Genomic DNA, 26,955 nt, shown 5'->3' on the forward strand with positions numbered 1-26,955 from the left:
CAATTGTAAGTCGCTTTGGATAAAATAATTTGATAAAAAATTATATATTTTAACATAATAATACACATGATAACCTAGATTCATGATGTTGAACCCCCCCCCCCCCATAAAATGTTTTGTTTTTCATCAAAAAACATAAATGTTGTTTATAAATCTTCCACACAAATACAAATGTGCACATACTACCATACACAGAGGCCAAGGTGAGTGTAAAATTGTGTGACTGTTATGTGTGAAGTTAAAAATAAGTGACAGGACTGTCAACAGCTCAATCTTACAGGGTAAAGACTGGAGACACAACTCAACAGTTTTACAGACTCTGACTGACATAAACACCACACACACCCACATACACACACACATATATATTCACACAATTTTCTAAACATCGCCTATATATATATATATATATATATATATATATATATATATATATATATATATATATATATGAATGCATTGTGTGAAATCTATGTTTAGCACACTTGTCTGGAAATATGGAGTATGCACCTAGAAATGAAACTACTTATATTCCCTCCACATTAATTCTGCACATTTCTTCTTCCAAATGCATCTGCTGCATCTGATGACCCATCAACAACTACTTTTTCCAAGAACTGTTTCTGTCTTTCAGTATTTCTCTCTCCCTCTCCGTCTCTCCATCACCCTGACTATTGATTCATCCAGTTCAGAGAGAGATTTATCATACTATGGTGTGACTTTCCCATTTTCAAGTCTCAAATCAGATCCCACTACATCACACTGTTATGACAGAAACTAAGAAAGCAGACACATGGAAAACTTTGTCACAAAGACAGATGACGTGGATGCTTTACCCTTTGCATTTTGGTCTGAAAGAATAGGAAACATTACTCATTTTGCAGAAAAGAGGATATCTGAGAAACTGTTTGACAGCTTAGATTGCCAATGATTTTGGCAAAGCATTCTGGAAATTTCAATAGAGCACAAACTAGAAATATGCTTTTCTCTGTTGTACAAATTGTATAAAAGGCATTGTGGACATCAATCAAACAAAAGCAGTAACCACAAATTTTTTATATCCAGATATTTTTATTATTAGCATTAACAGTGAGATAGAGAGAGAGAGAGAGAGAGAGAGAGAGAGAGAAAAGCTTTGGTAATACAGATGTATGCTAGCACACACACTTGCACAAACAAATGTATAAACGAATTAGTGATCGTCTGTCAAACAGTCCAGTGCTTTTAAACATGCAAACACAACAAAACTATAAAACAAAAGCTCTGAATTGGAGACCACTATGATGTAGCATCATTTGGAGCATGCCAGAAAAATAAATCAGAAAGAAAGTAGCAATTTTAATCTTATTTAGAATGTACAAAGCGAACAAGAATAAAATAAGCTAAAAAAAAAAAAAAAAAAACACCTTGATTCTTACAACTGGACTGTAACAAATGTAGTTATTCATTGCGGTCCAAAAATTGCATTCACTGCTGTTCATTTGCATTTTTATGCATTTCAAAGTGCTGTTATCTAGCATTTCCATATGTATATAGTGTTCTCACTTCATGTACAGAAGTTTTGCACAACGTCAGCTTTGCACTATGGCAACTTTAAAAAATGGGTCACACCCCTTCATCTAGATATGGCCTCATAAATATACTCACTAATGTTCTCACGAATAAATCACAATTTTTTATTTTATTTTATACAAATAACCCTAAAAATAAACACTGTACTTGTAATCAAACTTTCATATAAATGTCAGTTTGTTCAATCCAACTCTTGTAAAAATACTTCATTAAAACAGATCTGTGGCTCTAATCCAAATGTTTGCTTATGTAGATTATGGGATTTCTGGGTAATTCTCCATTACTAGATGATATGAGCCATATGAGTAATAAAATAAATACAATATACCATTCACTGTGAAATGTTTAAATGTCTTTGACAAAAAGGAGTCTTATGCTTACCAAGGCTGTTTCTATTTAATAATAATAATAATAAGAAGAAGAAGAAGAAGAAATGTAAAAACAGCAAATTTACAATTTAAAATAAATATTTTAATATGTTTTTAAATATAATTTATCCCTGTGGTGGCAAAGCAAATTTTCATCATTACTCTAGTCTTCAGTGTCACATGATCCTTCAGAAATCAATTTAATATGCTGATTTGATGTCCAAGAATCATTTCAATGTTGCAAACATAACAGTTAATATTTTTGTGGAAACCGTGCCAACTTTCCAGAATTGTTGATGAATTAATTTATGTGAAAAAAATAAAAAATAAAAACTACTGCCCCTAAGCGTTTGATTAATATTATAAAACTGGGTTTTTGACACTGAATGATTATTTTTGGTTTACCTCAACAAGACGGTACTAAAGAAAGATATGCACAAAAATGGAAATTAAAATTGATCAGCAAAAATATGACACTAAAACACTTACAATAAGAAATGCTTTTGATAAGTCAGAAAATATAGTCTACGTCTTTCAAATCTTTTTCAGAGTCAGTTTATGTGATTCACTAGGTTATAACAGAAATAAATCCTTTTTTGTTGTTTGATTGTGAAAGTTGCTGCAGTAGTAAACACGGATCCTCTGATAGGAACAGTCACAGCCCCGTTACGGACCCCGGGGCCAATCCCACATTATTCAAGTCTTGAGGAGTCAACAGTCTGCTCGTTGCTGAGAAGCCTGTCCTTCTGATGCCATACAAATTGAAATATTGATTACAAAACACCAGAATCAAAACAAAACAAATCGAAAACACAGAAACAAACACTATAATTTATTAAACTGAAATGAATTCCATTGTCAACAGATTCTGTTGCAGGTTTTGGCTCCAAGGCGTCATTGCTTTATGATATAGTATTGTTCAAAATAATAGCAGTACAATGTGACTAACCAGAAAAATCAAGGTTTTCGTATATTTTTTTATTGCTACGTGGCAAACAAGTTACCAGTAGGTTCAGTAGATTCTCAGAAAACAAACAAGACCCAGCATTCATGATATGCACGCTCTTAAGGCTGTGCAATTGGGCAATTAGTTGAATTAGTTGAAAGGGGTGTGTTCAAAAAAATAGCAGTGTGGCATTCAATCACTGAGGTCATCAATTTTGTGAAGAAACAGGTGTGAATCAGGTGGCCCCTATTTAAGGATGAAGCCAACACTTGTTGAACATGCATTTGAAAGCTGAGGAAAATGGGTCGTTCAAGACATTGTTCAGAAGAACAGCGTACTTTGATTAAAAAGTTGATTAGAGAGGGGAAAACCTATAAAGAGGTGCAAAAAATGATAGGCTGTTCAGCTAAAATGATCTCCAATGCCTTAAAATGGAGAGCAAAACCAGAGAGACGTGGAAGAAAACGGAAGACAACCATCAAAATGGATAGAAGAATAACCAGAATGGCAAAGGCTCAGCCAATGATCACCTCCAGGATGATCAAAGACAGTCTGGAGTTACCTGTAAGTACTGTGACAGTTAGAAGACGTCTGTGTGAAGCTAATCTATTTTCAAGAATCCCCCGCAAAGTCCCTCTGTTAAAAAAAGGCATGTGCAGAAGAGGTTACAATTTGCCAAAGAACACATCAACTGGCCTAAAGAGAAATGGAAGAACATTTTGTGGACTGATGAGAGTAAAATTGTTCTTTTTGGGTCCAAGGGCCACAGGCAGTTTGTGAGACGACCCCCAAACTCTGAATTCAAGCCACAGTACACAGTGAAGACAGTGAAGCATGGAGGTGCAAGCATCATGATATGGGCATGTTTCTCCTACTATGGTGTTGGGCCTATTTATCGCATACCAGGGATCATGGATCAGTTTGCATATGTTAAAATACTTGAAGAGGTCATGTTGCCCTATGCTGAAGAGGATATGCCCTTGAAATGGTTGTTTCAACAAGACAATGACCCAAAACACACTAGTAAACGGGCAAAGTCTTGGTTCCAAACCAACAAAATTAATGTTATGGAGTGGCCAGCCCAATCTCCAGACCTTAATCCAATTGAGAACTTGTGGGGTGATATCAAAAATGCTGTTTCTGAAGCAAAACCAAGAAATGTGAATGAATTGTGGAATGTTGTTAAAGAATCATGGAGTGGAATAACAGCTGAGAGGTGCCACAAGTTGGTTGACTCCATGCCACCCAGATGTCAAGCAGTTTTAAAAAACTGTGGTCATACAACTAAATATTAGTTTAGTGATTCACAGGATTGCTTGTACAAAATTTGAGTTTGTACAGTCAAAGGTAGACACTGCTATTTTTTTGAACACACCCCTTTCAACTAATTGCCCAATTGCACAGCCTTAAGAGCGTGCATATCATGAATGCTGGGTCTTGTTTGTTTTCTGACAATCTACTGAACCTACTGGTAACTTGTTTGCCACGTAGCAATAAAAAATATACTAAAAACCTTGATTATTCTGGTTAGTCACATTGTACTGCTATTATTTTGAACAATACTGTACTGTACGTTATAGTTTATGAAATCTTTTTGGCTTTTAATGATTATTTCCTGTGTGTGTGTGTGTAAACAGTATGATAAACCGGTTTTAATGGGATGGGTGCCTCCAGCAGATTTCGGATAACGTGCCAACGAAATTATGTATTTCAAATCAATGATTTGCTTATTTACTCGGAAATACATTTGCAAGGCTATGGAGAGCTATTCCAGGATTGTTTTCATTTGCTAAGCAGTTTTAAATGTTATACAACATCTGTTAAAATAGACAGAAAGCTAAAATAGAGCTTACATATAAATACTTGTAAATTGTTTTTCAAAGACTTTTGCATTGCAATTGTTATTAAAGGGGTCATACATTTCACATTTTTTTCATGAGGTCAATTAATGTTAGTCAAGGTTTCTTACAGCTCAAAACAGGTTTTATATCCTCAAACATTTTAAGGGTTGTCATAAAACAAGTCCAGTGAAGTGGTCAGGGTCCTTGATAAAAATAAAGTATTAAAACACATTACCAAGCACGACGTTCGGTGGATATTCTTCATATCTCACTCTACTTGGAGAATTAGTTGACAATGAAAAGGAATTACTGCTGTATAAATGCTGACAAGTTAAATGTATTTTGAGTCATATGTTCAAGACTCCACAGATTCTCTTTTAAGATTGATGAACAAGTTATTAAATTTCTGTATTTCAAATGATATAACGCCTTTAAATTTAAGCAACATATATCCCATAATGGAATAATTCACACAAAAAAGAAAATTATCTGAAAATTGACATTCTCAAGCCCCCACCCCCCAAGATGTAGATGAGTTTGTTTCTTCATCTGAACAGATTTGGAGAAATGTAGCATTACATACAGTACTTGCTCTCCACTAGATCCTCTGCAGTGAATGGGTGCCGTCAGAATGAGAGTCCAAACTCCAGTTCATCGCTTGGTCATCTAGCAAAAACCAACATCCATTATCAAGATGTTTTTAACTTCAAAGAGTTGCATCTGGCTAAAATGCACACAACTGTCAGTGAGGGACGTGTCCTAGTTCCACATTCCTTTGCAAGACACACCCACTTATCAATTATTTTTCCTCTTTATGCATTCCGTGACCTCAGTCACTTCTAATTCCACTGTATTATTATCAGTTTGGCTTGACTGTATGAGCTCAACCATTGTAGTAGGCCACAAGAGAGACAACAGGTCTGCTGTTGCCCTGGACCGCAGCAGGAGATGGATTCTCTCCCTCTGAGGAAGTTTTCTGCCCTCCGCTGTTAGGAGCAAAGATATTAGGATGGCCAGCTGTGGCCACAGCAAAGGTCACATTCTGGCCGTTGGCACGTCGCACTGTCCTGAGAGTTCTGGTGACTTTGGAGGAGTTTTTGAAGCTGGATCCTCTCTCTAGGGTGGTGCACATGATGAGTGCATGGAAACATCTGCAAAACTGACCCACAAAGACAGATTGAAAGAGCTGGGGTTACATTTCTAATGCTTAAAAGGGATAGCTGACGCACAAATGAACATTCTGTTAGAATTTACTCACGCTTATGTAGTTCTAAACCTGAATGACTTTCTTCTGTGGGAACACAAAAGATGATATTTTGAAACATTTCTTACTGTAAAGTTGTTTCATACACTCAGTGACTTTAAGTGTATGGACAAAACATCTCATGTGTGTTTTTTTACTGTATATATATATATATATATATATATATATATCTTCTTTTGTTTTCCACAGAAAAAAGTCAGTCATTCAGGTTTGGAAAAACATGAGGTTCTTCTTCGTGAAAAAATTGTAAAGAGTAAAACAAACCAATTTCTGACCTCACTGGGAGATGTTTGAAGACAACACATATTATGCCATTTTGCTTCTCAAATGTATCCTAAATTAAGAACATTTAGATATTTATTCAGAAAAACTAGGCAAAAATAAGAAAGTTTATACCTTAATATCTTCATTTAGGATAGATAGATAGATAGATAGACAGACAGACAAAACCACCTTCACCATAAAATGTTCTGACAGATCCAGCCTGCCTAAACTTTGAAGAGGGTTTTATGAATACTGAAAGGTGCAAGTGTTTGTCCTAAAAGTTCAGAAACTCTCTGTAACAGATACTCTTATTCTAACCTTAACAATGACCAAGCAATATATTTTGCTCCAAGCAAAACCATTTACAGCAGAATGAAATAAGGAAATGTTTGTGTGGCCTTGGCTCAATACCACCATCAGATTGGAACACGATTTCATGCAAGTGTTGAGTAAATGAATGGCTAGTCATGAATTGTTCCCTCAGAAGAGGAGTGTAACTAATACACCCTTCAAAATCCTCTCTGAAACAACATTGAAAACAGATTTTAAAAATGTATTTCGATCTGGAAATAAAGTTTAGGGCTTTAGGTTAGTTTAGGGCAAACACAGAAGCATTATGACATAAAATCAACAAGAAAGATGTAATTTGTAGGTCATTAAAAATGATAATTTAATTTAATTCGAATGTATTAATATTAAATTAAAACAGTAATATCAATATATATATATATATATATATATATATATATATATGTATTTGTATATATATATACAAAACATCATTTAAAAAAACTTAAATCTACAAAACACAGAGGAAGATTTCACCCCTTGAGAAAACGTAGTATACTTAGTATACGTCCATGTTCACTGTATACTTATAGTCTACTACATTTCCTCAGAAGATGCCAAGAGCTGCAGGATCGTGTTTTTTCAGTTCAGCTTCTTTGTATATCATATACCAGAAATATTGCTGTATTAAAAGATAAATGCTTTTTTTGATACTCAATTATCAGAGCCAGAAAACTGAGAGTCAGAAAGAGACAGACGACTGAAAGGGTTTAGATTGGGGTCAGGAGTTCACGGTTAATGGTTGACTGCAAATACACACTTTTCCCAAGACAATCGACTTCACTCGGCCTATTAATGGTCATTCTGTGTTCTGCTAGCGCTGATGGGACGCAATCATGCATGACCATGTCCTCACAAAATCTCTCCATGAATCCACTTGTCCTAACAAACATCTCCTTATGTTTGTACTGACATAAATGACCTGTAACGTAATCAAACTGTTCAAATCTTAAAATCTGTCTCATCGTTGTCAGCAATCACAGGTGTGCGCTACAGTATGCACTTTTTTGGTACAGAGGACAGGTGAGGAATGTGATCCGGTTAAGGTGGGAGGAATGAGTCTGTAAATGGATTCAGATCCACACACACTCATTACAGGGGCTGGCAGGAGGTCTGGCGAACCCCGCAGAGATGACGAAGGTGGCACAGAAGGTGGCTGTGCATGTGGACATGCTGTAGGACAGTTAACACAACTATCTGCCTGGGCGTTTGATCCAATCAGATTCAGCACATGTGGCACTTTGATTTAGCACGTTCACTAACTGAATTTACTTGGATTATATGAAATTATTTTTGATGATTAGTATGTGTAATCTGTTCATGGGTAAATCAATGCTTCTGGTCAAAAGCAAATTAAGCTCTAGTGCCAGTATTTGTGGCAAACAGGAACAGTTACCACAGGAAAAACGTTTGACTCATGCCATAGTTACAATAAGACAGCTACAATGGAAGTGCACAGGGTAAATATTGAAATGTGCACAGTTTATATCCACATTTACTGAATTAATATAGCCACAGGCACACAACTTCTTAAACATTTATATGATAGCCTATGCTGACAGATTTAAACTTAATTTTCATGACATTAGAAAAGATTTCTGCTGATGTGACACCAACAGCAATAATGTCTGTAAATATTTAGTTCATGTCTCACCAAAAAGGATTTTAACAGCTTCACTGCTTAATAAAAATTTTTTATGGATGAATTCATGTAAATAAAATGACAGAAATACAAGATGCAAATTTAATTTTGACATTTAAAGGAAGATGGCATCTTTACATTAATTGTAAGTGTGTTAATCATAAAATTAGTCTAGGTAAAAATAGTTCACTCAAAAATTTAAACTCTGGCATAATTTACTCCCCGTCATGTTGTTCAAAACTTGTATGTCTTTCTTTCTTCTACATATTTCTTTAGATATTTTGAATATAATGTGAGTAAATGCAATTTTTTTTGCTGACCCTAATGTGCTTCCAAACTTTTATGACATCTTCTGTGTGATGAACAAACATATTTTACAGAATATTGTTAACCATATACTTCCATAGTATTTTTGTCCATATAAATTTTTTGGGTTACCTATTTTCTTCCAAATTTATTATTATTTTATGTTGCATATACTTTAAGACAAAGTCAGACAGGTTTGGAACAACAAAGATTTTAACTTTTAGGTAAACTGTCTATTTAACTTGTATGCAAAACACACACAAAAAAAAACTCCTTTAAGGAAACAAGTCTAGAAAAAATGTGAGAGCAGTACTCATATTTATTTTAACGCATTCATCAAATTTGCTTTATTTGTTAAACAAGCCAGGGATGGAGGACAAGTAGAACTTTTGTGAACAACCGACCTAACAATTTTACAGAAACCAGGAGAGCGCAGAATCTGTGTGGGCCTGCAAAAACCCTTCCACATTTACACTTAGTTGCATGTTCCCCATGATGTGAACATATCTCCAAGTGAGAAAATTCAAATCAAACTGGGAGGGAAAAATATCTTTGCAATCTTGAGCAGTCGGGGTTCAGGGAATCATTTTCACCTCTGGCAGATAATGAGCAATAATTTCAGTGTGTACTCATGCTGGATCAGTGAATGTTTAGTTGGCCGGCTGCAGTCCGGATCTGAGAGGAGTGCTGGGTAGCAGACTTTCAAGCGGATGATGGTCTGGAATGGAGATGATTAACTCTCTGTGGGGCACTGAAAAGCTTGGAAGAGCAGGACAGAACATCCTCGCCAATTACGCTACACCTGTTCACAGGTGGTCCGGAATAACGGATCCCACTGCTTGGAAGAACTGCCTGTCTCTCTGGAAAGCTCTTAATTCTGAAGCTGGCACTGTGGGTCTTATTGTTTCTTACACAGTGTGCGATAATGTGTCTATTTGCAGTAACCTTTCACAAAATAATAATAATAAACAGAGCAATTCAAGGAGGGATGATTCAAAAGGAATATATTTGGCTTGCTTTGCAATAAAACATTGAATTATCCTAAAATAGATAGTCTTAATTAAAAATTAAAATGGTGTAAGATAATCAGATTTGTATTGAAACTTGTTTATGGCAAGGAAAAAAAAGATAAAAGATAATTTTGTATCTCATAATTTAGACAGTTTTCCTCACAATTCTGAGAAAGATATGGAGATATTAAGTAATAATTGTGAGATATTAACTAATAATTCTATGAAGAATTGAGATACGTATACTTGCAATTGTGAGAAAAAAAGAAAAGAAAAAGTTTAAAAACTGCAATTTTTTTTTCTCAGAATTTCATGCTATAAACTCCAAATTGTGAAAATAAAAGTCAGAATTGAAACTTTTTTTTTTTATTTATCCTGTGGCAGAAACAAGCTTCCATAGATTTTTTTTTTTTTTCAAAAAATCTCTTGTATTAATTTTTCAGTCTGCCAGTTGGGCTTCTTGTTTTAAGTATAAGCCTCACTAAATTATATTAATTAATTAAATAAAATATGAACAGGAATAAAATAAAAACAGTCAAATAAAATAATAAAAAAAACTAATTCATGATATTTCAACTAAATAAAACACACAGCTTTACTTATATTAAAATGTATATACTATTTTAAGAATGCTTTAAGGATGTTTCTACTGGAAACTGAGAAAAAAAATTGTGAAAATGTTTTTGTGGTGCAACTGACACATGCTTGCTAATGAACAAGGGAGGTTTTCAGCATAATGATGATTCCTCCAAGTAGGCCTATACATTGTGCTCTTAATAAGGGAGAAAATGCGAAATGTGCTAGAAAATTCCTTGCATCCCAAAAAAGGGAAAGAGGAAGCATCGTAAATGTAATTACCACATAGCATGACAGCTCCTGAACCCCGATGGTATAATAGTACTGTTATTTACTCATGGGCTCAGGAACTTCGCAGCTCTCTCACATTCCAAAACTCACTTACTTTTTCCGGGACTCTTCCATTTTTCTGTCTTTCAATCTCCACCGGTCATATCGACACATGCCGAGTAGATACTTGAATCTGTACAGCACTTTAAGTCTTCAACTCGCCTCAACTCACAGTTTCCATGGTTACGGGCTGGGAGGAATTGAAGACTGAAAATGACATACAGGTGACTGGTGTCTCCTCCGACAGGCAAAACTAGTTTCTCCAAGTCTTCATCTCCGCTCTTATCACAAGCAATTGTTTGGGACAGAAGCTTAAACCCATACAGAAGAGAAGTGCACAGATATTACAAACACAGCTTGTTCACATGTACACAAGTTCAGAAATAATAATAAAATGTGCATCTTGTATCAGGTTGATCATATAAGAGGTGCTTCTTTGAAGGAAAAGTTTCTTTGAAACTACTACTTTCTTCACAGTCCTTGAACAAACACAAAAACTACAGAATTGAAAGATTATATTTTCTCAAATGGTTTGTGCATTCTTCCAAACACTTGAACATAATTGCATGCATAACTATTTGATTGTTTTGTCCAGCCATAAACTGCTGGAATTCAAATCAGCCATCAAAGCTGCACGGGATGGAGTTGAACAGCCATTTTAATTTATTACATTATATTCTGATTTTTAAGGTCAAACTGACAAATTTAGGAGGTTAGTTGAATTAATGCATTTTTACCTCAAATAGGATGGAAAAATGGTTTTGTGATTCAGTCCCATTTTCCCTCTTCCCAGCATGTCTTTCCAAACCTGTCTCATTGACTTTTTTTTCTGTGCGATGATAACTAAATGGTAACCAATCATACTTCCAATATATGGACAAAAAGAGATATTTAATGTTCTACAGAAGAAAAAAAGGTCATAAATGTTTGGAATGACACGAGGTTCAGTAAATAAAGACAGAATTTTCATTTTATGGTTGAACTATTCCTTTAAGAAACAGTTTAGTTTAAGAAACTTTTAAAGTCACACAGGCATACTTGTAGCAATAGCCAACAATACATTGCATGGGTCAAAATTATTCATTTTTTCTACCATGTCAAAAATCATAATAGCATATTAAGTAAATATCATGTTTCATGAAGATATTTTGTAAAATTCCTAATGTAAATATATCAAAACTTATTTTTTGATTATAGTAATATGCATGTCTAAAGACTTCATTTGTATAGCTTTAAAGGCAATTTTTTAAATATTTTTATTTATTTAAATGTTTTTTTAACCTCAAATTCCACATATTCAAATAGTTGTATCTCAAGACAAATACCCATTCAGTACATCAATGGAAAACGTATTCATACAGTTTTTTTTTTTTCATTTAAAAAAATGTATACTTGTGACTGATTTTGTGGTCAAGGGTAAGATTTAGTTTCAATTTGTGGCATCTTGACATTTTAAAGTTAAGTCAGTAAATCTGCGTAAAAAATAGATGAATTTAATTAAGAAATGTTGCCTTCAGTTTTTGCCTTCAGTTAATTATTTTTTCATTATGAAACGAAACATATGAGCCGAAGGGAGGTTGAAGCTTATCAGCAGAGTACAATTCAAAACCGATTCAAAACCAGTGATAGAAAAATGCAAATCCTTGTTCAGGTCCTCTCCCCAATGAAAAACTGAAGCTGAGAACCTGATTTGAATATTACATCTCAATGAAAATTTCAATGGTAGTTTAAATAATATGTTCTGCGGATGTCAGCCTTGTAATTTTTCATTGCATAACCCATTAAAAGCTTATAATTTAATATATAATGGCCTGAATTAATGAGTTGAGTGACCTTGATAGAATCTTACGAACCTAGTTAAGTTATTTATACGATTTTTCCTTCTCATTTGTTTCAGCCCCGGTTTTGTTCCCCAAGTTCAACACAGTCCTTATATTTCACATTCTTTATACATACTTGTCAACGTCAGAGAAAAAAACGACTTTAACTAGTTTGTGTGATCTGTGCTGTTAAATACATTTTAAAATAAGGTGTTGATAATGTGCTTTTGGGAATGACACCCCAACTGAAAACCTTGCTAAATATGAGAGAACTCAAGCAATACTGCAGTCAGTGTGTCCACTTCTTATTAAAAAAAACATTAGATTATTTTTGTTAAAGACTAAATATAGCAATGAACTGAATGAGCTCATTATAAAAATACAGTAGCAACAAAAGTATATTTACAGCATCTAAGCAGGATTAAACTACGTTTAACCTTTCTCAAAACTGACATTTTCTGTCTTTTCCGCAACCACTTGTGACTCTGAAGGTAATTTTTAGCAAAAAAAGTAAGCATTTTCTTGCAATTAAATTCATTTTTAAGTGACTTAACCATGTTCAAATGTATAAAAAAAGCATGTGCTGCATTTGATGTAAATAAATACAAAAATCACATGTAATATAATATTCATATCATAGCCATCCACTACAGGTTGATCATATGTCATCTTTTTCCCAGACACGTCAAAGCTGGAATAGAAAAATGGGATTAAATGGCCAGGTTTTGGCTGATTTACCTAAAGTTTTCATGGTTGCTGAAGATACTGACTGAAATGTAGTTTGACCAATTTCGTGCAGGCTATTGTCCAAACTACTAGGACATATTCAGGAAAAAGAAGACGTATAGTCACCCTATGTTCACTGAAGGACAAACAAGCATCTTTACACACTGATTGAATAGCAGTTAAAACGGATTTTTTTCTGTTGGCACCCACCTGTTTGTTCATGAAGATGTAGATGATGGGGTTTATGACAGTGCTGCTCTTGGCTAACAGGGAAGGAACGATGCTGGCCGCTGCCGTGACCAGGCCGGGACGCCCGAATGTCGCCAGCAGGGCCATAACCCCATAGGGCAGCCAGCACAGCAGGTAACACACCACCATGGTGACCACCATGAAGAGAACACGCTGCTCCCGTTTTCGACTCACCGCTGTATTAATCCTGCTCATCTTTGTGATTTTGATGGGGGAAAAGGAGAGGAAAGAAAAACAAATAAGATCTGAGAAACATGGCATCATACTGGACAGCTACGTCACATTATCCAAAGTAATAAAACTGTACATGCAGACATTCACAGATTAAATGCCTCATTGAGCGTTTAGCATATAGCTCCAAGCCAGTCTGGCAGAAATGGATACAGCCATGAAATCGATCGCTCTGGTCTGTAATAGACCCTTAAACACAACAATGGGTGAACAGAAGAGCCATTAGACGATGTAGAATTGCTTACTGAGCATGATGCACCATTTTCTCAGTATTGTAACACTTTGTCTGACAGCCGCTAAGTGCTCTTTTGCAGGCACCCAAGAGCTGAGAGTTGCTACTTTGGTTGAACTTTAGTCCCTGAAGTTTGGTGCAGTGGTGACTTCAATGTGTATGTGGAATAAACTCACCTCAAAAAGTCATTTTCTTTATCATCTCTTTCAGAATTTCTATGGAATAACAAACGTATATACCACGGTGCAAAAGTTTGGGGATTTAAAAAAAAATGTATTTAAAAAATGATTTTCAAAAAGTTTTTTTAGTCTACGAATGACATTTAACACACCATTTGGTCCCACATCAGAAATTACCTAACAAATATTTTTTTTTGCTTTAGGAGTAAATGGTGTAAATTCACTATATTTTGTTAGAAAATGCACATTTAATTCTAAATATGTAATAATATCTTGAACGTATGAGCTTTAAACAAGTACATTTATCTAGGCAAAATACTCAAATCACATTCTTCCTGCATTCAATAACTTGTCAACACAACATCATTAATGTCAAAACACCACTAGTTCTCACATGTATGTGACTACCATTCTGAAGACACTCACAGCAAGAGCCAGTGACCGTTCCGTGTTGTCACACCTAAATAAGTGTCTATACAAGTGAAATTAATGAAAATGGATGGAAAGGAGAGAAAAAAAAGTAGCCCCATTAAATTGGGAATAATTCACCTCTACTTTAAGCCACATTTTCTCTCATATAACTTAATGATCAGAGTCATACAGTGCTTTGAATTATATCCTATACTTCAAATTAGAACATGAACATGTCTTCCTCATGGGTCTGTACTTCAAGTGTGTAATGGCTGAAGCCCTGCACCCAGAGGATCAAAACTGTGCTTTGACTAAAAGCTAATTAAGAGCAATGGAGTGGAACAAGTGTGGCACTTTACTCACAGGTGGTCCTCGCAAGACACCCTCGTTTCCACCGTCCACCTTGAGGAGAAGCCACAACTTGACAAATTATTACTTAGCAGAATGTCAGATCAATGTCAAGTTGCTAATAGGCTCCCCATTGAGTTGCGCCACAGTATTCTGGGTCTTTTTTTAGTGGCCACATTAAAAATAAGTCCTATATGCAGAGAAGGGCAACACTCAGGGGTGCAGGCTGTGAATAACATGGCCTGCAAGGTGTGAAGGCCTGTGGGGGAGTAAAGTCGTGGCGGCAGACATCACCAGAGGCCACGGCCAGCGGCACATCTGTGGACACACTTCCAATTAAAAGTGAGAAGATGTGACGGCTGTTTGAGATGCAACGCTGAGGTGGGTGGACAAAAAAGGGCAGTTTATAACCCCGCAAGACATCCACAACTTCCACACAATTTAAGTTTGACTGACAGGTGGAAACTTCACGGTCACATTAAAAACAGGATACCGTGTAGAGATGACTGAAGATGGACAACCTCAGATGTGAATCACAATAGGAGAGAGTGTGTGTAGGTGTGTTTCCGCTTTCCATAATCCTCAAATGAATTCCAGTAATTACAGCACAACTCCTGATGAACCATTATTGCTAGGGAATAGCAATTACAAGCAGCTATTTAAAAGTGCAGAGATGCTAAATGGATTAAACAAATAAACTGTGAAATAGGACAGAAAATAAGCTTTGGGAACATTATAATAATCGCACAGAGTGTGAAAGCATATGCTCAATCAGCGTTCAAAACATTATTAGCATAAATAAACCATTTTTTCCCCCTCCGAGAAACCAGATTGAATAGATTAACAACTAAAATGCACCGAAATCTGATGACATCCAGAACTGTCAAACTTCTAAAATGCGCCTGGAGAGTCACAAACTGCAAGAGTCCACATAGGTTGCATCATTAGAGCAGGCGAGTGCATGTAAATCCATGCGTTTTCTGCTGGTGTTGTGGTAATGAGATTCTCCCCTCTGGGTGCATGTGAGCCCTGCAGTCATAAGGTGGCAAACCCAGCAGGATGGAGCGCTGTGAAGGAGATGCTAATGCGCGTGGCAGCTCTTGTGGATGCCAGAGAGTGTTTGGTCAAGGAGGATCCTGTATGTGGGTAGGTGAATGTGAAACATCATGTGGCTAGAAAGATTCTGAAAGCCGTTTGGCTGCGATCACAGCTGAGACCTTTAAACTTAACTTTGTTTCTGGAGATCTCAGTCTGGTCTTCTCTGATACAGGAAAAACAACAGTCTCCATTAGAAAAAGAAATCAGTCTGTCAGCAGTCAAGGGCGCTGTGGGTAAATCTTTCAGTTCTCTGGTGAACCTGATATTCTGCTGATATGGTGAAGGGTTCAATTCTAAATACTTAAGCGAGATGGTGACGGTCCTTAAAAGTTTTTTCTGGGCTGCTGTGTCTTTAGAGTTACTGTAAGAGAGTTGTGAACATCAGTTCGCGGTCAGTGTTGAATGTGATGAAACGGTTCCAGAAAATGGTAAGAAATGTCTTTCTATCAAGTTGAGCTCCATGCAAAAACAAACAAGTAGGGTTGCAAAGGGGTGGGACATTTTCAAAAAAAAGAATTTCTGTAAAGTTTCAGATTTTTTAAATTATTACGATTGGACAGTATTCAGACAGGGATCGAATTGGGAGAGAGGGGTACAAAAAGGTCCACGAGTCAAGAATCGAACTCAGGATGCCCAAAGCACAACAATGCTACCCACAAGGCTACTGGAATCAACCTTTTTGCAATCTTAATCAATATTAGCCTTAGAAATGCTCATGAATCCTTTCTACACATATACAATATTATTAATTTCATACATAAAGCCATTAATTGCTACTGTACCAGTCTAAAAAACAATAGTTGAACAGTAATATAAAGATATTGTAAGTCTGTTTGCATGAAGTTCATGCACAGTTTTGTTATCATCAAATAATTTCTCTGAGCATGGTATAGTTGGCAAATTACAGTAACCTCACATCAATTATGAAAACAGATGCATCTGTTTGATGATAGAAATGTAGTCATTAATTAAAAATAGCAATAATTTGGCAACTGAAAAGCGGGCCCACACACATCTACATCCACAGGAGATTCACAGAACTGGAACACCCTTCATTCTCAAAGTTTTACACATCCTCCAACCCTTTCATGCTCGATTATTACATATTTGGGCTAACTTGATTATGTTTTCAGCTACCAATTATAGAGTAGTACACCGATTAGCACATTTTACCATGCTTAAATCCATTCTGCATATTTCCCCATAAATCAACACAGAAAATAATCCCCAGATCCCCTCCGGGCCTGTTAATCACTAAAGCCTATAATGGGAAATTTTATTTGTCAATAAAACTTTGACATTTGTGACATCGGCATTACAAAGACGCTATTTTCCTCTACATCCCCACAGGACCCTCTTTAAGAACCTCTGCCCTACATTTTACTTAAGAATAGAGAAGTGCAAGTTCTAAAGTGTTTTTTTTTAAAGACTTTTAATTTAGGAAACATTTGTTTTGTACAGTGGTTGGTACAGTACAAAAGTGAGACTACTAGTGAAAATGCTTATATTTAGATTTTTTAGATAGAAGTTCTAAATACACGTTTCAAAAAATAAAATAAATAAAACATTAATTCAGATTTTTCCTGATTTGAAATGTGGTCTCAGACTTTAAATAAAGGTAAAGTAATAGGAGGAACTGTCTGTTAAAATCCTTCTCTTTTTCTCTCTCTGACACGCACATGAGAGACAAGTAAGTAAGTAGCGAAAGAGAGTTGGTAGTTGAAAGCTGGATGGCTGGGGTGACAGACAGAACAGTTGAGAAGCACAGAGCAAAGTCAAAAACAGACTTAAAGAAAGTGGCAGCCAGAGAGAGAAAAAAAGGGGATGGTACAGTACATGGATGGTAGGAGCAGAGTGACAGAAAAGAGAAGAGATAAAACCGACCCATTTCAGCAAAATAAGCCCTGACGATTGGCTCGTGATTGATTTGGGGCATAACCTGATCTGTCGTCAACTGCACTACACAAATACAGTGGAGTAGATCATTAAATCTCCTCTCTGACAGGTGGGCAGAACAGTTATGAGTACAGCTGCATAAAAAGTTCCCAGGAGAGAGTGTTGCTCTGTGCCTCTCGTTCTTTATTGCTCCTGGACTTCCTCTATACTTTAAGCAGCTACAGTTGCTTGTACAGCATGCATAAATCAATGGCTTTAAGTAAACAGTCTGGCAAAATGAGTTCAGCACTTTCATGTCTGCACTTTATTCTCTGCCCTCGTGTAAACCGGCGCTGAGGGTGTGTTCAGTAATACAAACACTCCTTACACCATTAATCTCATTTTCTGTGTGTAATTATATCCCTCTATTTGTCATAGTATTGTAATCAAATTTAGTGTCCACTGCTATAGACTTAATAAACCCAATCAAATGCCAATGATATAAATTACACAAGGAAACAGTCTGTGCAGGATAGATGAACAGCACTGAACGGTGCAAGCGGATTATTACATTATTTACAGGGAGTATCTTTAATCATCTGGTGCTGAATCCCAGACCACCTAGAAAAATCGTATAAACTTTTAATAGTTTAGGAAAGTCAAATAATTTTGACATGTTTGTTTTGCTTTCTCCTCTGTGCATCCGTGTTCACCACTCTCTCCCCAGATCTTAAATTTCGCCCTTCATTACGCCTGTCATAAGGCCGACCGCCTTGTTGTGAACACGCCTGCTTGAGTGACCAAAAGCAGGACATTACAGTTTATAAAGTTTTAAGAAACTATATTTTTCTTAAACTAACGCATCGTTTCACTGTAGAAGGCCTTTATTAACACCCTGAAGCCATGTGGAGTAGTTTAATGATGGATGGATACTTTTTTGGGGGATTAAGAAACAGGGGCATCATTCACTGCAATTTTACAGATTGGAACAAACAGGACAATGTGGAATATAACACTAAATGTGTTTGTCTGAAATAATAATGTCAGACACGCCGAGGATGCCCTGAGGGTGAGTAAATCTTGGACTAATTAAAATTTTGCTGTAAACTATCCCTTTAAGAACTGCTGCAACATTCACCACAACACCACCAAAAACTGCTCTAAATAGCGCTAGATAAAATGACAATGCAGCACATTTTCAAAATTGGCCTTGTAACTTTCTCTTTCATTAGTGTAGAGTAGTATTTCAGCAGTGGTTGTAATAAGGACATGTGACAACAGAGTTTTGTTGAATTTTCTGATTTCCAGAGGGCTGTCTGTTCTGTTGAAATATAACAGGGGATGAGAAAAGACCGGGAGAGAGATGGGTGTCTAATCCTGATCTGGAGATTCTATGTCCTGCAGAGTTTAGTTTCAATCTGCCCCAACACACCAGCAATCCTGAAAACATTATGGTTCAGAAGTGATTAATTAGGAATGAAGCTAACTCTCCGGGATTGTGGCCTTCCAGGAACAGAACTGGACACCCCTGGTTAAGAACTACCAGCAAGTGCTGACAGTATTAAGCTATCACTTGTCTTGAAGTTTGTGTGTTCCATTTTCAGAGTGTGAAAGTAGCTTTCACAACATCTGGGCACTTAACCTGGAATACCAATTCTGCAAAAAGACTTAGACATCATTGCCAATGGCATATGAAAGCCCCTAATTAAGAGGGATTACACTGCTAATTAAAGACTAATTAAGTTGTAAGTCATTAGGCTCAATTTGAAAACAAAGAAAACAGAGACAGCAGCTAGCATGATATCCATAAAACAGTTTATTGTTAAAAATGGTCCATTCATATGCGTATTCTGGATCTTTTGAAACCTAAAAGATTTCTTCCACTAGGAAAAAACGTGACCTTTCCAATGTGATTATGTAATGGGTGGAGTTGTGGACATGCATCAAAGAGCCAGTGCAAGATGAGCATTTGTGGATAAAAATTCTACTTTTCTATTTTTTTATAAAAAAAAAAAAAAAACAATTATTGATGAATTATTTGGACCATTGTAGTCCATTATAGTATATGGAGAAAATCATGTTAATTTTTCCTCAAAAAGTATAGTATGGAAATGAGATGGAGCATCTCATTCTCTTGGTGAACCATGGTTACATACATAACATCGAGACATTCCCCTTCAGGAACTCGAGCTGCATCAAAACTCTATGGTAATGAGTATGCCGATTCTGTCAAGCTTACAAATCCCTGCCTAGTGTGGAAGAGCACAGCTAAGGCAAGATAAAAAGAAGCTAGGAGTGGCGCAGAATGCAAGTAGGAACCTGACAAAGTAGTCAGTCTGGACATCCTGCAGCGTTCCGAAGGCCAACTCCTGGAGGAGTGAGGCTTGACCCCCAAAAGAAGAGGGGAGATCAGACTGCAGTGAGGATCGACTCGATCTGAGCAGGAGACAGACATGCCTGCATCATGGTCGAATTTTCTTAGCATTTAGTCTTAAGCCCTTTCACATGAGCAAGAACAACATCTCAATGCCCAACCACCAACTGCTCTGATTGAGCTACTATCAAACAATCATTGATAGAATTTAGTATGCGGATGCCCTGGAGTCACAGAGGATCCTAAGCAGCATCGACACACTGTGTAAAAGTGCGGGATGACAGTGCAAGGCTAAAAGGAAGAACCTGATATTGGTAAACTTTTCCCCTCAAAAGCAAACCTCAGGAACTTCCTGTGTTGGGGAAGGATGCATCTTTTAGATCGATCGTGACAAACCAGTCTTCGTGCCCTGAGACAAGACTTTGATTTCGAGCATCCTGAACTTCTTTGGAATGATGAAGTACCAGCTGTAGAACCCAGACTCTCTGCAGAGAGGAGAGACCACCTCGATAGCCTCCTTCCTCAAGAGAGTGTTTATTTCTTGTTCCATTACCAGAGCCTGCCCGGAGGCCCACAAAGTGGGAATGACCCCATTGAAATGGATTCTGTAGCCTCTCTCCACAGTGAGACACATTTGGCAGAAGTTTCCACACTGCCAAGTAGTCTACAAAGGAAATCAGCTTTTTCAAGAGTGACCTCTGGTGTAATCAGAGTGGCTAGCTTGCTGCCCTGAAGTGGAGGACGTGCAGGGGATGGCCGAACTAGCTGCACTAGAGACCTCCAAGGAGGTAGCAAGCCTCTCAGTACCACTATGTTTCTGGGTGGAGAATGAGAGAAGTGCTTGCCGGACACTGCTGCACCCTGAAGCATGGTTGGCAGATGAGTAGAGACATGCACCATATAATGAGGTGTACACCCTTCCTCAGAGGGGCCTGCCCTCAGAAGTCCTGAACCATGGGCATCAGGACTTTCCTTTGGCTGAAATCTTCTATTGAAAATGATGGTCCTCAGGCCTGTCATCTACTATGAAGACTTAAACTGATAGAACCAGAGCTTGCTCAGGGCAGGACCCAATGAGACACATTTGACACGGGGCTCCCACACTGCCAGGTGACCTACTAAGGGGACCAGACTGGCAGAGGACAACCGAAATAGCTGTTCTAGAGACCTTCTTCGAGGTAGCGAGCCCCCCAGAACCGGTAGACATTCCGATCTCCTGAGGGCACTGAGGAGAGACAGGTACTGTATAATGAGGTGTAAACTGCTCTTCCCGAGAGTCGGCCGTCCCTCAGAAGTCCTGGGCCATAGCTGTCAGGACATTTTAGCTGAAGAGAATCCAGCAGGAATGACGGTCTGCAGATCCGCCTTCTGCTAGAAGCCTTTGTCCCGGGGGCACCACTCTGACTCCTCGGCAATGTGCGAGCCACACAGTTCTATATACATGAGACATTCTTCTCTCGAGAAGGAACATCAGAGGGAGTGGAGCTAAGCATCCATTTACAGAAAGAACACATCCAGCCCCCTCGAGAGCTGACTGTGCGTGCTCTGCTCCAAAACAGACTAAACATAAATCGCTTGCGAGGGCAGGGAGAAAGAGCAATCAAAAAGCAGTCTGCTTATATGCAAACAATATAAATCTACTCTGAGAAAAACAACTGCAGCAGCAAGCTCTAACTCAAAGGGGGAAGAGACCACAGCGGGGGCTTCCAAACCCAGAGAGAGAGAGCCCTTGATCTATGAAGTGCAGGCGGAGAAAAGGCTAGCCTCTCTCCAAACCGTCCGCTAGATCCATGTGCGATCCTTGCGATCTCAATCGCCGCTATGCCTCAGCAGCAGCGTGACTCGAAATGCAAGATCACAAGCGCAGAGACACTCCTCGAAGCATGGCCGGCGGGAGCAGAGCATCTGCAGCGGGCAGAAGCACAATCAGCCCCCCTCGAGAGCTGACTGTGCCTGCTCTGCTCCCACACAAACAACACATAAACTGTGTGTATCCCCACCCATAATGCAATGCGGGCAGGGAGGAACAAACAGTCTAAAATGCTGCTTGCTCTAACCCTTAAGAAGCATTTGACATAATATACTTGTGCAACTGGGACAGACAACAATAAATAAGACTGACACACACACACAGAGCATTTGCTGAATGACAGAAAGCTGCCGCTGTATCCACCGCACATGCTTTTAGGTGTCCTGGTCACTATGTCACCCCACCCATGACGTTTCGTTCCATCCATTGGACTGATTACGTGATTCAGAGTGTGGTCACACTGAACGCATTCCCATAGCGTGTTCCCAAAGTGTCTCATTCCTGAAGGAGAATCTTAATTTCTTTTGTCAGGAAATTTTAATTCTGGAGTGAACTATACCTTCAAGTTGTGTAGTGTATTCCAGCCTTTAGAAAGAAATGACAGCAGGTCATAAACCCTGACAGAAACCATCCAAGCCATTTTCCCCTAACCCTAGGGAAAACTGGATTGTATTTTCCCAATCCAAATCTATCAAATTCTAAAGTCTAAAGATTAATTTGAAAAATTTCTTCCTTGAAATGCTAAAAGGTCAACACTTTTCAAAGCTGGCAACATAACGTGCAGCAGATGTAAACTTTGTTTCTCTCTATCATTATGTCTAAACAGCCGGTCTCTGTGCAAAACACGGTTCTGTCTCAAAGGATCGTGAAAACTAGTGTGGCAAATCCACTGGATTTTTCTCCCTACGTTTTCCCAGTGCACTCCGTTCCACCCGCAGTGTGAGTTTACAGAAAGAGACAGGCCGTGTCCGATCAAATGAGGCTGTTCTTTGGGAAGGTGGTCGACCCCCTGCTGGGTGACATTTTGGATGGGTTAGTCAACGGCTGAGTGGAGTGACAAGAGCTGGGAGGGCAACTCTATGTGCTCTATGCACTGTGGATACACAACTGTCAAATCTTCGTTCAAACTTATATAACACAGACACTTTCTGGGGGACAACGGGAGAAAACCTGTAGGTCTGCTTACTGTAGGTGACATTCAAACTGTCACAGTAAGCACAGTAAGCATGTGCTGAATTAGAGCCCGAGAAGGAGTTTATTGATCATAAATGTGCGTGAATCATTATCTAATTGATTGCTTGTGATAGATGCAATTAAAAAGAGCCTTCAGCTTAATTGAAGAGCTGGTTACTCTGTAATATAACATCATGTGGCATTTTTATCACCACCTTTGAGATTTACCCGAGTGGATAGTGAATATATCTGGCACCTGTCCCCCCAGGAGTTCTCCGCATCGAATGGTCAGAGTTGCATCTCATATAAACACACAGGGTGCTAATTGTCTAAAAGACTCAGAGCTTATCGGCATTCCATCTCTGTGCCCATGGTTCAATACCGTTGGAGAGGAGCTACAATCACTCTTAAACAGTGGACGCGATGCTGTAGTTATCTGATCTCATGCTGTGATTGGCCTATAACTGGTTTGCATTAAATTACATCCAAATAAATTGAAGGCAGCGGATTAGGAAAATGCCTTTGATCAAATGCATGATTTTATCATCTTCAGGACATTTTGCAAATGATTTTGTGTGAGGTGTCATAATCCGACTCTGTAAGCAACCATATGAATTGTATCAAGCATAACAGTGACAATAAGGTTTCTAATCATCTATTTGAGATGACTGGGAGATTTTGACTTAAAGTTTGAGAAATCTTGAACACTTAAAGGGATAGTTCACCCCAAAATAAAAATTCTGCCATTAATCACTCCTGTAAGGTCTTTGTTCATCTACAGAACACCCCATTCACTTCACTTAACTTCCGTTAAAGTTGTATATATATATATATATATATATATATATATATATATATATATATATATATATATATATATATATATATATATATATATATATATATATATATATATATGCTTAAGTGATAAAGATTTCTGAGAAATACTAAATAAAAGGTGACTGCAAGATTATTATCCCTGTGAGGTGTCTATTGTAAAAGTTTGTTTACATTTCTCCGCCCTTGTGATAACTCTTTCATTGGAAATTATTTTTGCCCAGGTTTAAGAAGACCTCCCTTTGTTCCTGCTTCTATGAACACTAGCCCAGGCTTAAAGTTATCTGCTTGCACAAGCATGTATCTATCAGAAGCAGGGTGTTTTCACCACGGAGGTTAGATCACACCATTGATGTCTAGCACTAAATATTGACCTACATACAGTACTGTGATGCATTAAAACCGCAGCTTCAAATACAGTTCACTGCGGATGACATTGTGCAGAAATCTATAGACGACCTTCAGACCAAAATGAGATTCAGCAGAGCTCTTGCACACCTTTATGAAGAAAGTGCTTATGTTAATGCTATGACACAGGCTGGGCGATGAGTATCTGCTGAATGAAGTGAAACGAAAAGGTGAATCTCTCAGTTCTGAAAGCATTAATAGCCCATTTTAGGCAGGGCTAATTTACATAAACATGAATGTTTCCGAACTCCCCCTGAACATCAGTGTCTATTAAAAGTGCTGAAACATCTATTTCATACATTGTAGTCTGTTAAGACGCAGAGAAGATGGAGCTTGCAAGCAGATTTCTCATTCATTGTTGCTACTGAAAGTAATTCGGTTGCAAATCAAAGTGTTTTGTTGTGTCAGTGCATTTATTGTAAACAGCTGATGGCCTCTGTTAGCTCACCCATACTGTGAAGGACGGGAGGAAGGAAAGGAATTGTGGGAGCTTTGAGAGCATTTTTGTTTTGTTTACTCCAGAAAAATGGGCCACTCTGGGGACATCAAATAACAACTACTTCTCAATTGAAATGTTTTCTTCCATCTCCATGCAAATTCAGACAATATTTGGTTCCTTTCAGGCATTATATAGTGCTTAATTTGCATTCAATATGTGTCGTGCGAAACATTGAGAATAATTGTAATTTGTTGCAGACAGCTGGTGTTGATCACCGGACAGTGCAGGGACAAGCGGTCGAAAAAGAATTAATCTGGCTTCCTCTGGTAAATTGGAAATGATTGAGAAACAGAATAGGATACTGCCGGGAGCGAAATATTCAAACGGTTTTTAATTTGAACCACATGCCGAGTGGTTTTGTTAATTAATGGTGAAAAAAGGTCATTCGAGAAAACTCATAATAATTGGTGAATATTACGCTAATTAAAGTTGAAGTTGAAGTCCAGGTAATTGTTTCTCTTGTGGAAGGTTGCGTAAATCATTTGCTGCATTTTCTGTCACAATAATGAGCTGCAATGTAATGTGAAGGAGTCAAGGACAGTTTTTCCTGATATTGCATTACACACATTTTAATACAACACAATGATTATACTTCATGATAAAATGTGAATGAAGATGCCTTGATCTACCCTTTTGTTGTTTGTAGATGGGAAAATCACTAAGAAAGAATTGATCTGGAATATTTCACAAATAAAAAAGGGCACTATTTAAAAAAAATTAGGCACAATATATAATAAGCCAAATGTGTATAATAAAGAAGTGTAAAAAATAATTGCAATTATTAATTATGGTTGACAGTAACCATTGACTGTTATATGCCCAGAAAATACTGTGAAAGTTACCAACATTCTTCAGAATATTTTCTTTTGTGTTCAACGCAGGTTTGGAACACGGTGAATAAATGATGGCAGAGTTTTTCTTTTTTGGGTGAAACGATCCCTTTAGGTGGAACTTTTATTGAACTTGATCAAAGAAAAGCACTTATTTATTTATCATTATACTTTACAGAGACTGGACAAATGTATTGTGCAACCAGTAACTTACGAAATGAATCCCAGTCTCTACAAATCAAGCACAATGGTCTGCAATATGAGGCATAAAGTTTTTCTGAAATCAATAACTCGTCAGCTGTAGTAGACAGTAATGGTTGTGACACCTACCTGTGTGATAGCCTGAAGGAGTCTGCCATAGCTGTAGACAATCACCACAAAAGGGAGAATCAGGCAGAAGATAAACAGACAGATGATGTAAGACACGTTGTTGGCTGTCCGGGCGGCCCAGTTCACGCTGCAGGTGGTGCCAGGACCCTCCGGGCCGTAGCAGCTCCATCCAAACAGTGGCGGAAACAGTCCAAACCATGGAATATATCCAGGAGAAAGCAATACCCATGGCCACCTTTCTATAATTGGTAGAGTCGGCCTGCGTGGCCCCCATCATGGTGTTGTAGCGCTCGTAAGAGAGCACCGCCAGGGAGATTAGAGACACAACACCTGTACAAACAGAAAGAAAGATACACAGACAACACATAGCACTGTTATGAGTAACAGAGGTTCTGAGTTACTTACATATCATTATTACCTTTGAAGGGTTGTTTATGTTGAGTAAAAGGCCAAATCTGCAGCTTTATTGGGTGCAATATACATCATGTTCAGTGCTGTGGGATAACCTTGCTTAACAATGAAAATAGAGAATGTTGATACATTCTGACACTGTAAATAAAGATTATTGGTTTTACAAGAAAATACTATTTGAGACTTTTCTTTAAAGATTTCATGTTTAATTAATTTTATTTGAAATATACCAGTAATGCAATAACCCTTGGCTTTGAGCAGTTAAATTCAGAGTATACGCAACACTGCAAACCACACTGTTTTTAAGTAGGTTCTTTCTGTTTGGCCAAGAGATAAATCAATTTTCAATTTATTATTTTTCTTTTTTTTTTTTGGTATATAAATCCAAAAGATCATATTTTTGGAGAGAAATGCAGAGAAAGTCAAAAATTGTCCTTGTCCTTGTGTTTTCAGTCTAACATTCACACTGTTTTAAAGATCAACTCAGAAAAAAAATCCTGCCATCCTAATCAGAAAAAAGCTGCTAACAAAGACCTTGACTCAAAAATTTTGTTCAAAGAGCCTATAAGCTTGAGTATTTAAAGTACTGTATAAGCTTGTTCTCAAGAACATTTTGAACCTTAATACGGTCATTTTTCTCTGTCTGA

The 26,955-nt window shown here is 37.5% G+C and overlaps 1 pseudogene; it reads right to left on the minus strand.

Moving 5' to 3' along the window:
- Positions 1-4,457: 4,457 nt before the first annotated feature.
- LOC113083482 (pinopsin-like) lies at positions 4,458-26,264 on the minus strand (annotated as a pseudogene).
- Between the last annotated feature and the right edge of the window lie 691 nt (positions 26,265-26,955).

This window comes from Carassius auratus, unplaced genomic scaffold (assembly GCF_003368295.1).
Source record: "Carassius auratus strain Wakin unplaced genomic scaffold, ASM336829v1 scaf_tig00038313, whole genome shotgun sequence".
Classification (NCBI taxonomy): Eukaryota; Metazoa; Chordata; class Actinopteri; order Cypriniformes; family Cyprinidae; genus Carassius; species Carassius auratus.